This window comes from Balaenoptera physalus, assembly GCF_965194825.1.
Source record: "Balaenoptera physalus genome assembly, chromosome: 1".
In the NCBI taxonomy this organism is placed as follows: domain Eukaryota; kingdom Metazoa; phylum Chordata; class Mammalia; order Artiodactyla; family Balaenopteridae; genus Balaenoptera; species Balaenoptera physalus.
This window is the reverse complement of record NC_138882.1, coordinates 123,870,425-123,884,520: the sequence shown is the minus strand read 5'-3', so window position 1 is coordinate 123,884,520 and position 14,096 is coordinate 123,870,425. Positions and strand designations below refer to the sequence as shown.

The following is a 14,096-nucleotide window of genomic DNA, read 5'->3' as shown; positions in this document are numbered from 1 at the left end:
AGGTCTAAGGAAGAAGGGCAGCAGTGATCTGGACTATCTTTCTAGTTCCAGTAGCAAGGACTCAAATTACTCTATGACCTTTATAGCAATTTAATTTTGAAACAAATTGTTATTAGAATTTCTCAAAAGGTTTTTTATGTCTTATTATATTTTATTATTCAAGTTGTAAACATCATGTGAGATAAGAGATTACCTGTGTTCACTTGCTTGATTTCTACCTATTTCTACAAAATTCTATAAATAACAATTTATTTATGTCAATAATTAAATTATATAAAATTCTTTATTATGCATATACTCTGTTATGAATGGATACCATAAAACTATGGAAAGAAACATGAAAAACAATGCTCAAAAATATCTCTGGTTTGAAAGAGATTGTAATATTTACTGGGTCTGACATCACCACTTCTGCCTATTAGCTGTCTAGTTCCTACTAAGTAATAGAGACCTTACCACTTGAGTTTTTGTAAGCTTCCCCCTCTCATTTTAGAATGTTCAATATTCTAATCACTACCCTTTGAATTGGATGTTTTAGGGTTTGTTGGTCTTTCTTAAAATGTGATGCCTAAAGGGCTAGTATCTTTATCTTGCCTTCCTCACGAACCTACTTCTATTCATATTGGCCTTCTCTGAACCTTCAAACTGCTGTTTCTCTTTCATATAACTTCCTCTTTTATTGGGTAATTCTTCTTCTTCTCTGAAAAGATAGAAGTAGAAGAGAATTTTGTATGTCCTTTCATCTCTTCAAGGAGTTTAACCAGTTTTAATTTAAAAAATGTTTCCTACTTAATCAACTTTCCAGTGGCCAGAAACACTCCCTTGGTATGACATCAAGGTAAAAAAATGTATAGAACTTTTGATTCCCTTTGGTAGCTTTCTGTTCAAGTGTTAGATCAACAGGAGTATGCCACTCCTGAGGAGGGCTAGATTCTGAAAGTTTTCTAAGTCTCTATTTTTCACACCCCAACCCCCTTGAGAATCTAATATTTTTTTCCTTCCAAAGGGCTAAGGCAATCAGATAGTAATTGCCATCAAATTATCAGCTTCATTCAGTTCTTTAAAAAGCCTGCTCTCTTCAGAATGTCTGCCTCCTCACATACTTTTGGCTTTTCCTGGAATGCACTTTTGGGACTGTTCTCTTGGCTAACACCTTCTCATGAATGTTTCAACTCTCAACTGAGCAGTCACATCTATAAGATGTCTTCTCTGAACCCACCAAGCCCCAAACCCCAGACCAATTTACCTTTCTTTTCTCTGTGCACAAATCTAGCATGGAACAATGTGATAATACTGTATTGTTATTTCTAGTGTGCTTATCTATAACCCATACTAAGTATTTAGCTATTTGAAGAGACAGAACTTATCTATTAAATTTAACATCTGTACAATGGCAGATTATAGGCATTCACTGACTATGTAGGAGTAAACTAATTAATGAATGACATATTATGAAATATATATATATATATGAAAGACGTAAAACCTGTGTTTTACAGTTAAGAGAATAATAAGATGAATATTCATTTAGCCACTTTATAGTAAAAGAAATGGAATGTAAGTAGCCATTTAGAATCACTCAGTATAATTCCTCTTTGTCCTGCAAATTTATTTTATGTTCTGAATATGATCTTAATCATCCTCTTTTTTTTTTTTTATTACAGATGTATTGAACACTAGATAATATAAGGTTTAGTTTTGTTTGGGTTGAAATGTATATAAAAGGAAGCACATTGTGTATATTTTTCTGCAACTTGTTTGGCTCATTTTTTTCTTTAATCTATGTTGATGTATGTAGCTGAAATCTAATTTTTTACTGGTATACAATATTCCATTTTATGACTATTCTAAATGTATATATTTATTTTATTCTTGCAGGACATTTTGACTAATTCTAAGATTTTTGTTACTTTAAGCAATGCCACTATAAACATAGAAAAAAATCCCCATGAATTTTGAGAAATAAATGTTTCTCTAGGGTACATAACAGAAAATATGCTGATGAAGAGAATATGCAAATGTCCAGCTTGACTAGGTGATGCCACATTGTTGTACAATTACACACATCCCACAGATAGATACAAATTTCTGTTAACCCACACTCTAGCCAATATCAACATTGTCTAAATTTCAATTTTTTTCCCAGTATCATACTTGTGAAAAGATATCAGGATGATTTTCATTTCAATTTCCCTGATTACTAACCAGGTGGAACATATTTTCATATGATTGAGAATCTGTTGTGTTTTCCTTCTGTGAAATGCCTGTTCATTCTTTTGCCCAATTTTCTACTGCGTTGTTTCTCTTTTTCTTAATGACTTGTAGATATTAATTCTCTGTACATTATATGTATAATAAATGTTTCCTCAGCTTGTCTTTTAATATTTTTATAGTTTGCTATTCACATTTAAATCTCTAATCTATCTAGTACTAATTTCTGTGCATATATGAGTTATGGGCACAATTTCTTTTTTTATGGGTAACCAATTATCTCAGGATAATTCATTAAAAAATAAATTTAAAAACCATATTCTTTCCACTGTGATCTATAATGTCTGCATTGTTATAAATCAAGTTTCCATATATGCACAGGCTTGTTCTGAGTTCTCTAGTCTGTTCCATTTGAGTATTTGTTTAGCAGTTTGTCACTCTGCCATCTTAATATCTTAGCTTTACAATAAATCTTAATATCTATGTTTCTTCTTTCTATCTTCATACTATCTACCTTGTTGTTCTTTCTTGGAATTATCTAAACTAATCTTGGTCATTTAGTCTTCTATGCAAATTTTAAATTCACCTCATTAAATTCCATAAAAAATTTGTTTTAGTCTTTTGGCTGAAATTGCTTTTGAACTTAGGGAAAGTTTATATTTTTTATGATATTGGGTCTTCCAATCATAAACGTTGGATATAATTCAATTGAATTAAGTTTAAAACATGTATTTTAGTACGATATATAGTTATTTACATCAAAATTTTGCACTTTTTTGTTGAATGTATTTCTAGGCAATTGAACTGTTTTATGTTATTTAAATGGAATATTCTATACTTGAAACATATTGCCTATTATATTTTTGCTGTTGACTACAATTTAATATATCAATATTTATACATTGATTTTGTATTGAGCAGCCTTGCTGAACACTCATTAATTTTAATAATTGATATGTAGATACTTCTGGAATTTCTATGTTGACTATCATATTAACTGTGAGTGTTTTGGTTTTCCTTTATAATATTTATATTTTATCTCTTTCTTAATATCTTATTGTGCATTCCAGGACTTCCAATTAAGGGATGAATAAAAGTCATAGCATTATTATTGATTTTCTTTTAATTTTCTTTTAATTTTAATTTTGGCTCATTTTCAAATCTACTGTGTCATCCTTTATAGTCTCTTATTGTGTACTCATACATTCAAGTTTGACTTTATTTCTTGTTCACTTATACACTAAGTCTGTAGTGTTTCATGTATCTATCTAATAGTGGATTTCCTACTAGACTTTTCACTCTGAGATTTATTTCCTCTTCTTCCCTGTTCTCCATGCAAGTGTTGATACAGAATCGCAAGCTTTCTAGAATTTGGCAGAAACTCAAGGGCCAAACATGTGCCCTTCTAAATGTTCTGCTCTTACACTGTTCTTTGTTTCTTTAAATCTTTCTTCGTGTGTCCAATCAGTAATTAAATACATATATGCATGTATGTATGCATGTGTGTGTATACACATATATAGTATCAATATATAGATACCCATTATATCTCTGTATCCTACATGTAAAATATCTAGATGTCTAATATATGTACCATCTCTCACTCTTTATATATATGTATATATGCATATGAATACATCATACACATATGCATTGTACATAATTCATATATATTATCTATTATACATACAGCTGAATAGATTATATACACACACATATACATATATATACATAAACTCATATAATTTTAATCTCCAATTATGATTATCTTTGAAACATTCAGAATATCTGCCATACTATTGAATACATAAGTCAACTCATTTATAAAACTAGCACATTCATATATTATAATCTGAAAGGTCAGTTGTTATGAGCTGAGTAACATTGACTAGTTGACCATAAAATTAAAAAAATAGTTGAATTGCCTTTAGCCCTTGTCTGTCATTTTAAAGCCAAGTGAGACAAACTATTTCCAAAATTTGAATTACCAAGTATTTCTTTTCATAATCCTTGATAAGAACAATGCTTTACATTTGCATAGCAATCTCATCTGCACTTGTTACTTTGATCCCTTGCCTATTCTTTGTGACAGTTAGGTTAGCCTTATCTCCAATTTACAGATAAGATAGTCAAATGACTTGCCCAAGGAGCAGGACAGGGATAAATCTAGGCCACCTGTCTTGATGCTTTAAAATGCAGCATCCTTCTCTCTTCAACAGTACTTACTCTGAACATAGAGATTTCTAACTCTGCCCACAGCTATACTATTTTGGGGGGTATAAATAATTAATTGCTATATATAGTAGTTCTCCTATCAAATTATAAGAAAATATAAGTCTACTACAAGTTTTAATTGCAAAGTGGGCTTGGAAAGTATGAAATATTTTCAGCACAGCACCTAATTCAAGTGCTTTAATTTTCAACCCATCAACTCCTTTTAACCACATATACAATATTGAGCCACCTTTTCTTTCCTCACCACAGATCTGTATCCTGTGCAGCTTCAAAGAGGGCAGTTTGATCACCAGTCTATTGGATACATATGCACATCAAAAATAGACAAGAATTTCAGAAAAGAAAAAAACATGTTCTTAAGGTCCGGGAGCAAAGGTCATTCACTCAAAGACAATATACTGTACATATGTTATTTATATGCCACAAATTTTTTACTGCTCTTCAATGAAAAACATCTTGTTACCATAGCAACTGCCACATTGCATGCTGTCTTTGAGACTACTACATCATTGTACTAGACACACAGAAAGACACTCACATCCTTAAGTAATTTCAAAGTCTGTCATTTTAGTAAAGTTTAAAGAAAAATAATGAGTATGTGTTAGTTAGGCCCCCCCCCCTTTACTGTTTTGCTTTAGAACTACTTGATTTTGCATGGACCTTATTTTTTTCCTTAATTTTCAAGTGATAAATGGAATGTTGGCAATGTATATTTCACTGTGTGTTAGAGGGAGAAGCAGACATCTAAGCAATTTAAGAGAGAAAGAATTATGATCTGGCAGTTATGGCTGTATCACATCTATTTGTTTTTACATTGAGAAGTTCATTTCCTGTCATGGCAGGGACATCTCACTGAGCCATAATGTGCTGTTGAACATATGTGTTTTCATTCTTCAATAGAGAATTTAGACACACACATCATATCTTCTGTTTAATCCTCATTTTGCAACAATTGTCTCCAAGTCCCAATGATAAGATATATCTTTACCTAAAAAAAAGTATAGTAAAATGTGTTGTCTATAAAATTTATCTTGGTCAAATGAAACATATTTATAGCTAGTAGTGGAAAATTCTATTAATAATGATAATTAATATTTATAGAGTGTTTTCTATATGCCAACACTGTGCGAGTATTTTATTCATTATCTAATTTAATCTTCAACTGATTTAATGAAGCTGATAATATTGTTATGTTATATTCTGGATGATGAAACTGAGATTCCCAAGGTTAAATGATTTCCCCAAGATTTTATACCTAGTAAGTGGCAGACCTGGGTCTTCTACTCATGTTACTCTGACCCCAAAGCACAAGCTCTTTACTTCTGTACTATATGGAATTCTTCATTAGAAAGGCTGGTAAAATTCTTTGAAAACAATAAAGGAACTTTTTATTTGTCTAACATTTTAATAATAATTTCTTAATTTGTTTTAAAAGTTCTGATATTTTTAGGAGAAAAATCTTATAAAATCACAACAATGAAATGGCAAAATTAAGTACTTATAAATTGTACTCCGATCAGCTAAAATATCCCTGATTCTATTCCACCTACACACTTTTCATTCTAATAATGTTTTCTTTAATTCTCTACATCATTAACTTAAAAACTATAGTGATCATGATAATGGCTCATGCTAAATTTTAGTATAATTTCTACGTGGTCTTGTATTTTTTCAAAAATTTTGCTGCCACCACTCAAACAGTAAAATTTCTGACATGAAGTAGAAGTGAGGTCAACCAAGTCAACATAATAGGACCCAAGGACCCCTTTAATTACTTCACCAGGGCTCAAGGGACACCAAGTTTGAGATGACATTTTGGTGGGACACGCAGTAAAACTGGAACACATAATCTCTAACAGTGGAACATTGGCTTGCATAAGCTATCTTCTTTAAATTGTAATTGTAAACTCTTTATGTCACTTGATTACAGATGCAGATATAGGGAAGTCAGGAAATGAGAAAGTTGAGATTCTCTAGGTCATACCCACAGGATATAAGCACCCTGCGACTACAGGTAGACAATTAAAACTCTGGATCTGAAAATGATGTGAAGCACAAAAATAGCACTCCATGTATTTACATTTTTTTTTTTGTTCATGTCCATGTGTGACCCTAACAAACCACTAATTATTTCGATTTTATATTCAAAACCTTAGTCAACAACTCAAGTGGTAGTTCAACTTAAGTTAAAACTTATGTAAATTAAATAAATAATAATAAAATATTAAAAAGATAATTACTTCTTTTTGGGTTTCTATTTGATGAGAGATATTGTACTAGGCCTGTCACAAAAATTATTCCAATTCTTCATAATAATCTTGCTCACTAAAACAGACCCAGAGAGGTTAATAGATTTGCTAACATCATACAGCCAAGTAAGATACCTAGTTGGAATCAGAATCAAGTACAAGAAATCCCAATGTCTTTTCTCTTTTGAGCCGTTTTTAAAAAGAATACAATTCTGCCCAAAGTTTGTTTCTCTGTTTCTTTGTTCTCTTTTTAAAAGTTCATGCTTTGAAAAAACAATAAAAATTTTACTTTATAAATGTCTGTCTAAGCAACTAACAAATACTTTAAAAAATCAGTTAAATAATTATAACTAAATCTATTTATTTCCCAAATGTTAACCTTTCAGGAAACATTAAATGACTCACAGATATGCAGAAATTATGCTTTGGTCACATCCTGAAGCAACTTTTCCATCTCTTTTATACTTATGGAATGAACTGAAATAATTATTCTAATAATTTAGGTAAAAAATGAAATAAATTTACTTTTTAGCAGCCATCTTTTACAAAATGATATGTTCTTTTGGCATGAATTGTTTAAATGATTGCCTCTACGTTACTTTGCTAAAATAGACAACAAAATTCCACTTAAGAAAAATAGCTTTGAAACTTCTTAATGAAGACTAGTTTAGCTTGCACATTTATACTACGATGCGTTTAAGTGATCTGTGTTCCTAATGCATAAGTGCAAATGAATAGTCAGAACCAGTCTGGTTTCTTGGAGCACCTGGGCAAAATAGTGTAATAAGACTCTCTTTTTCCCAGTTGCATTAGTCTATCTTTGGAAGGTGTTCTTATGGGCTGGCACATAGGGATACATATATCCAAACTCAATGTTCCATTTATGTGTAGGCTACTCTATGATTAAACTTACTTTTAGCTCAGTAAGCAATTAAGTAAACAGTGACTTGGTAAACTGTCACATTTATGAAACATATTTATTTTATTAAATTTTAGCAAATATTCTAAAAACCACAACACAATGTGCTCAATGCCATGCATGAATATAAACTTTAGATAGGTTACCCCCAAAAACTTTCTACATACTTACTCTTTAGTTTGATAATGAATGCACTTAAAATCTTTGGGTAAATACTTAGGATTTATGACCATGTAAACAGAAGATAGTGATAGATGTATGTACAGTTTGTGAGAGCTTAGTAATAGGAATGTGTATTATTTGGGAGGTTATTGTGTGTTAACTTCTCCAAAGACTATAATAGCACAGTTTCCTTTGATCCCTTGTGAAAACCTCTGTTAATTGTTCTGGGAAGTCATTGATTGCCTGTTATTGAGTCAAAACATATAAGGCTAGATAGATGGCTTAATGCCACATAGCTATTGGCTCATATAACTAGATTTTTATTACTAAATTTCAGATGAAAAGAGAAATAGTTCTGAATAATAAATATGAAGCAAAATCATGTATATTAGATCAGGCTATTCTCCAATATTAAAAAATGGGGCACTGAACATTTTAAGTGAAAGGTGTGTAAGCGTTGGGGAATCAGATCTGAATATGTATGAATAATTCTAATCCTAGTTTATAAAGAGAGTGAGACACAAGTACTCAGTGTGCATAACCTTGAGAAATCCACCGACCTTAACCCACTGCCCATGTTAAGTGATATAGAGGAAAGTTTTGAACATTGAATTATCATGGAAAGTGTTTTCCAAGCTTATTAATAGGAAAAAATCATAGTGATATAAATAAACTTTTAGGTTTAATGTGGTCTTTATATGAATTTATTGATATTTATAAATAGAATAATAAACAGTTGAAATTATATCAATGCATATTCATTTCTGTATATTTCTTTCTGAAATATAAATATGTCACAAAACATCTTCATATCATTGTGATTATTTTCCTATTAACAAGCTTTGCAAAGCACTGTCTATGATAATCCAATGCTCAAAATATTTCTTTATATCCTTTAATGTTGCTAATGGGTTAAGAATGTCAAGATCCTTCAGGGTCACACACAACAAGAAGATTGATCTTCTGTCCATCTTCTTGCCACATATATTAGTTATTTGTGGTATAAGGCTGAACACATCAGTTTAACAATGTTACCCAAATTTTTTCTTTTCTCTAAATTAATTCACATTTTCCCAGTCTTTATTGGTGAGTTATTCTTGCACTTACTTAAAGAAAAATAAAATAAAAAGTAACAGCAAGGAAGAGAATGCCACTGTATGCATTTGCTTTTAGAAATCCTAAGTTTTCCATTTCCTTTTTCCAAAAAGGAAATTGAGGTAGTAAATGTTTTATTTTCCCTTTTTTCCCCATTATTCTGTATTTTAAGACATTTTGATCTGCCTCCTGAACATTCCAGTAAAGTTAAACTTCTTTTGCCTAGTCTAATATGTGCTAATACAATTTTCACAGGATCTGAGGTTGATTGTTTCTTTTTCTTTCTCTCTCTCTTTTTTTCACGTACTTTTATTTAAAAACATATTTTTTTTGGTCCCACTGAGAGGGTTGTGGGATCTCAGTTCTTGACCAGGGATTGAATCCCGGCCATGGCAGTGAAAGCACGGAGTCCTAACCACTAGGACACCAGGGAACAACCTCTCTATTTTTAAAGATCATTCTGTTTAGCTTCCATTTGAAAACACTTGACATTTTTTTTTTTTTTTTTGTAATCATGGAACTTAATAGAACTCTTAACCCTTGATCTTTTCCCCTTGACTTCCTCCTAAGTTATCTCCCAGTTGAACAAGTGAGTCAGACACAAGGAAGGGAAGCAGAATGAATGCATGGAAGAAGTGGTTTTCTTGGTAAGAAACAGGCATGTGAAAGCTTTCAGAACTTCCTTCCCAACCCTTATGCCTTTTTGATGATTGGGATAGCATGGGTAGTGGAAACAGATGCTATCAGATCTGCATTGTTTTTGGCTCAGGATAAAGCGAGCAAAGGCTAACAGAGTCATGCTGTTTTGCAAAGTGACATACACACTTCATTTTTCCAAAATATATCTGGCTAAAAAAAGCAAATTGCCAGGCTTGATGGTGCTTATGGATGCCACTATTCCTTTAGTTAGAGGAACATAGAGAATGGAGATTAGAAAACGAACTAGATTATTGGTTTACAGTTAGCAGTCCACTATCTCTACTTGACTAACAGCTGCTTTTAAATTCCATTTCTGTGAATTTAAATCTGTATGCAAAGCACTTACATTTCCAAAGGGCCTTTGGTTGTTATTGTTGCCCCTCAGTGGTAATGGAAGAGTTTTCTGAAAACCAGCACAAGGGGCAGGAAAATCCAAATTCTCTTCGAGTTCTGTCCTTGATTATTTCTGTGTCCTCGAATGAGTCATTTTTAATTGCTTAGTCTCAGTTTCTCCAGTCACATAACCAGTATATTACTGTACTATGACTCATGCTGCTTATTTCTTATAAGCATGATCTGAATGTTTGTGTATTATTTTACAATGGAGAATACCTAATTAATTAAGTTTCCTCTGTGGCTGATAAGCCTTCCCATTAAATATATGATAAACATGATTGGCTGATAGCTGTCATATGTTTTATCAGTAACCTGGTAACGATAGCAATTAAAAGTTATTTGGCTTTGAAGGTGATGTTTCCAAACAAGCCCACCTAGGAGATATGATCTGTTAAAAGATGTTAATAAGAGACAATGTCCCTCAGGATACAAACTCTGACATCATTCTATTCCATGTCCTTGGTTCTCCAAGCCACATATATCAGAATCAGGAGAGCTGAACATATCTTTTTTATTTTTGAGTCTTGCTTCAGCTCTTTGGTTTCATCTACTGCAGCACCTCAAGAGTTAACATGCTTTGAACAGTAGGATTTAGACCAGGGGTAACTGGCTGGCTCCTCATGGGATAAAATAAGCTAAAAGACACATGGTGTTGGTAAGGTTTGTTGCTGTTGTTATTTTGCTTGGTTTTGTTCTGAGCTGTGAGCCCAAATGCTCAAAAAATCTGACGCCCTTTCCCCAGCCTTATTGACACCTTAGGGTTTTACAAGCTGCCATTTCACACTTTTGAGTTTGTAACTTCTGGCTTAGATAAATGGAGAGCAAACCGTGGGAAGAGACACATCTGGAATAAAGTCAAGGTGGCAAGAATGTCTGTTTTATTTGAGAAGAAAGACTGGGGAAGAGCAGTAATGGTGGAGAGGAGTTTTTCTTTAGATGAGTTTAGGAAGCATGTTTGCAAAAGAGTTTCTTAGGATGTTTAATCAACTGAAAGAACATCTACCTTAATGAAAATATTATCATATTTAATTTTCTACTACCATTTCAAATTGGGTAAAGTTTGAGGTAAGCTGCACAGGATTTGAATATGAAAACACAACACCTTCATCCTTTCCACCCTGTTGCATTGCTCCAGAAGACAGTATTCATGCAGTGTTTCAAAGAAATGCCCTTGTTACATGGAATGCAGTGTTATATAGAGACTAGCAAGTTCTACTGCAAGACAGGACTGATAGTCACATCTTTATTTTTTAACTTATTTTTTTCTTGAAATGCCCTTGGAAATGTTATCTTTCTGCAAATGAGGAGAAAGAAATTCTCTGTATTTTGCTAAATCATCAAGATCTAGGATAAAAGGACCTTTGTAATTAGACAAAGCCATCATAGTAACAAAGACATTAGTAGCAATATATAGTGTTCAAATAATTCATTACACTTCCCTAAAATACAATTTTGTAAGTCATGGTGTCACAAAGAGCCAGTTTAGGTGAAAATTTTCCATTGTAGCATTTCATTCTCAGACTAAAGAAAATTAAATTTATAGACAAAGCTCAACTTGGGTTAAAATTGGTCTCCTAGAAGAGTATTTGATTTCACTTTTCTTATAATTTGTATTTAAAAATTTATTGTATTTTACAATTATTATTCATAAGCAAGCTTAAGCAACTCACTGATAAAACTAATGGCATGCCACAAGATGCAATTAAAATCGCTTAGTTGATAGGATGACCATTAGAGCCTCCTTTGGAGAAATAGCAAGTGCCCAGTAGTGAAAGTGGATGTTGAGTATATGAAAAATTAAATTTGGCTAATTAGTGACCTGGTTTTGACAGGCAGTTACTTTGGTTATGAGAGTCCTTTGGTTTCTGTAACATCCTTTTTAAAAGGAAAATCATGTGATATAAGGGCTCTTAAGGGAAGGTTCACTCAGAAATCAAAGATTGAAAAATAACAAGGATATCATTTTTCCTTTGAGAATGTGCTCTTGCTGAGGCATCTTATTCCATCTGTATGCTTGAGGCAATAAGCCCTTCCCACCAACCTTTCACCTCTCACATTTTCTATTCAAAGACTGTCAAGGCAGATGGCAGTATATGTCATCTTTATGGAATCATGAACCTTAGTACTTTATCCAAAATGTGCGAGTATTAGTCAAAGTTCCACGATATGATGAAAAAAAAAAGAAAGATCAAATTGTGAGAATTGGACAAATCTACCTCTACAGGCAAACATTTTTCTTGGAATGAAGGTTGCTGAGAATATGTGAAGGGGATTTTAATGAGAGAAACTACACAGTGATGAAAGTCAACATGAACAAGAAAGGCAAGAACAACAACAAACAAAACTCATTGAATTTCCCATAAAGCTCTGAGTCTTCCATAGATTCTTAGCTTGTCTTAACTCTTTCAAAGAGACTGAAGCTCTATACTTAAGATGCTCTTTGCCAGGTGAACCTTCTTTTTCATTGAATTAGTTGCATGGTGGCAGAACAACTGGAGTTTTCCTATTTGCTTAACTGCCCACCAATTAGGGTAATACTCGTGGTTATCCAGGCTTGGAAAAATGTGAGGTATCTGAAAGAAGAATAATTTTACTATATACTAATTAGAAGCTTATCATACTTTGGAACACAACAGAGCAGAATTGTTTCCCTGAGGCAATCTATGGAAGCAACAGAAAACAAGGGTCTTGCAGCATCTTACATATGTAGAAAAGTGTTGAATATTTGATTCTTTACACAGATTCTGAACCAGTTAACACTGTGTAGTAGTATTTATCTGTTTATTGTCAATATTCAGTAGGTTTTGTAAATTATTATCAGTGTGTAAGAACATGGGAAGATTCTTTGGGTGGTGGTCATGCAGAATTCTTCTGGTTTCTTAATAAGAAACACTTGTGAGTAGCAGTTTCCATTTTTCAGAAAAATAGTTTATCTTAACAGAACACACATCCTCCAATTGAAATGTATACAGCATCATAGCAACTTCATCTAACATTGAATGGATTATTTTCTCAGATGCCATCATCCAATGAAAAAACTTTTTTTGAGTGTTTATGCTCAAAACTCTCCATTTGCATTTAAAAACTATCACCTATCAGGCAGCCATCCAGGTGGTTAGGGACCACTGCCTTTGCACTTACTTAGCATATAGAGATAGAAATAAAACCCTTTGTAGTCTACCTGGTTTTCCCCATAGAATTTCCCATATTTGGCCACACATTTGACATGTGAAACACAAGCATTGTACCAAAGAGGAAAAGCTTCTTTTTTTTCTTTTGTACAGAATTTGTTCAAACTTGTCTCTACACATCCGTATGTATTGTAGATGAATGCAGCTTCTTTCATGAAATCCCATAACGTGTTTCTGCAATGAGCAACACTCATTTAACAAGTGCACTCTGCCATGCAGGCGGGACCTGCCAGGAGCAACAGCATGCCTGGAACGGAAATGTTGTTTAATGAATATTTATTGATTATGAATATTCATTAAATTAACATCTTTATGGCCGGCCCCAGGCTTTGTAACTTATGTGGCAGTAAAGTGGTTAAGTAAAGTTTTCAAACCAGTCTTGGAGCCTTTTGAGGCCAGGATAACTATAAAAATTAACAAAACTTCAAGTTTTCTTCTGGAACATAAAGCAATTCTTGAAATATTCTGATGTGGTTATATTTGCTATCAATGCATTTTGTTTTAGGATGGTGGTAAGAAGTGACCTGAACCTTTTTAGCTCAGATTTTTGGGATACTCTCTCCCAGTTGAACGCTTTGGTCACTAGCTCACTATATTTTTTTCATTTTCTCAATACTTACACTTACTCTGTTAATCTTGGGTGTTATGTTTGGCATGGATTACTGAAATGATTTACTTCTCCAGGTCTCTTTGAAGCCAGGCTTGCCATCCTCCAAACTGTTTAGGAGAGTATGATCTTCCTAAAACACTTTTGATCATGTAACTCCCCTGCTTAGAATCCATCAAATATTTTCCATTTCCTTTAGCATCAAATCCAAGGTCCTCACTTTGGATCTGGACATTACTTTTTTTTCACTTTATTTCTCACCAGTTCCTACTCTAAATTTTGGTGCCAGCCATAGTGAAGGGGAGTTCTCATGCTAACTCTTGCCTATAAGT

The 14,096-nt window shown here is 32.9% G+C and overlaps 1 protein-coding gene and 2 long non-coding RNA genes across 3 annotated transcripts in view; 1 reads left to right on the top strand and 2 right to left on the bottom strand.

Moving 5' to 3' along the window:
* Positions 1 to 7,208, top strand: part of LOC309640219 (uncharacterized protein) — a gene marked incomplete at its 5' end in the record, with an annotated part of 38,137 nt that extends 30,929 nt beyond the window's left edge. Inside the window, one exon of the mRNA XM_082418729.1 lies at positions 4,696 to 7,208. The remainder of the gene's footprint in view (positions 1 to 4,695) is intronic.
* Positions 1 to 14,096, bottom strand: part of LOC309641535 — a 352,162-nt gene that overhangs the window by 222,763 nt on the left and 115,303 nt on the right. The gene's annotated exons all lie outside the window — the stretch shown is intronic.
* Positions 1 to 14,096, bottom strand: part of LOC309641461 — a 275,557-nt gene that overhangs the window by 199,223 nt on the left and 62,238 nt on the right. The gene's annotated exons all lie outside the window — the stretch shown is intronic.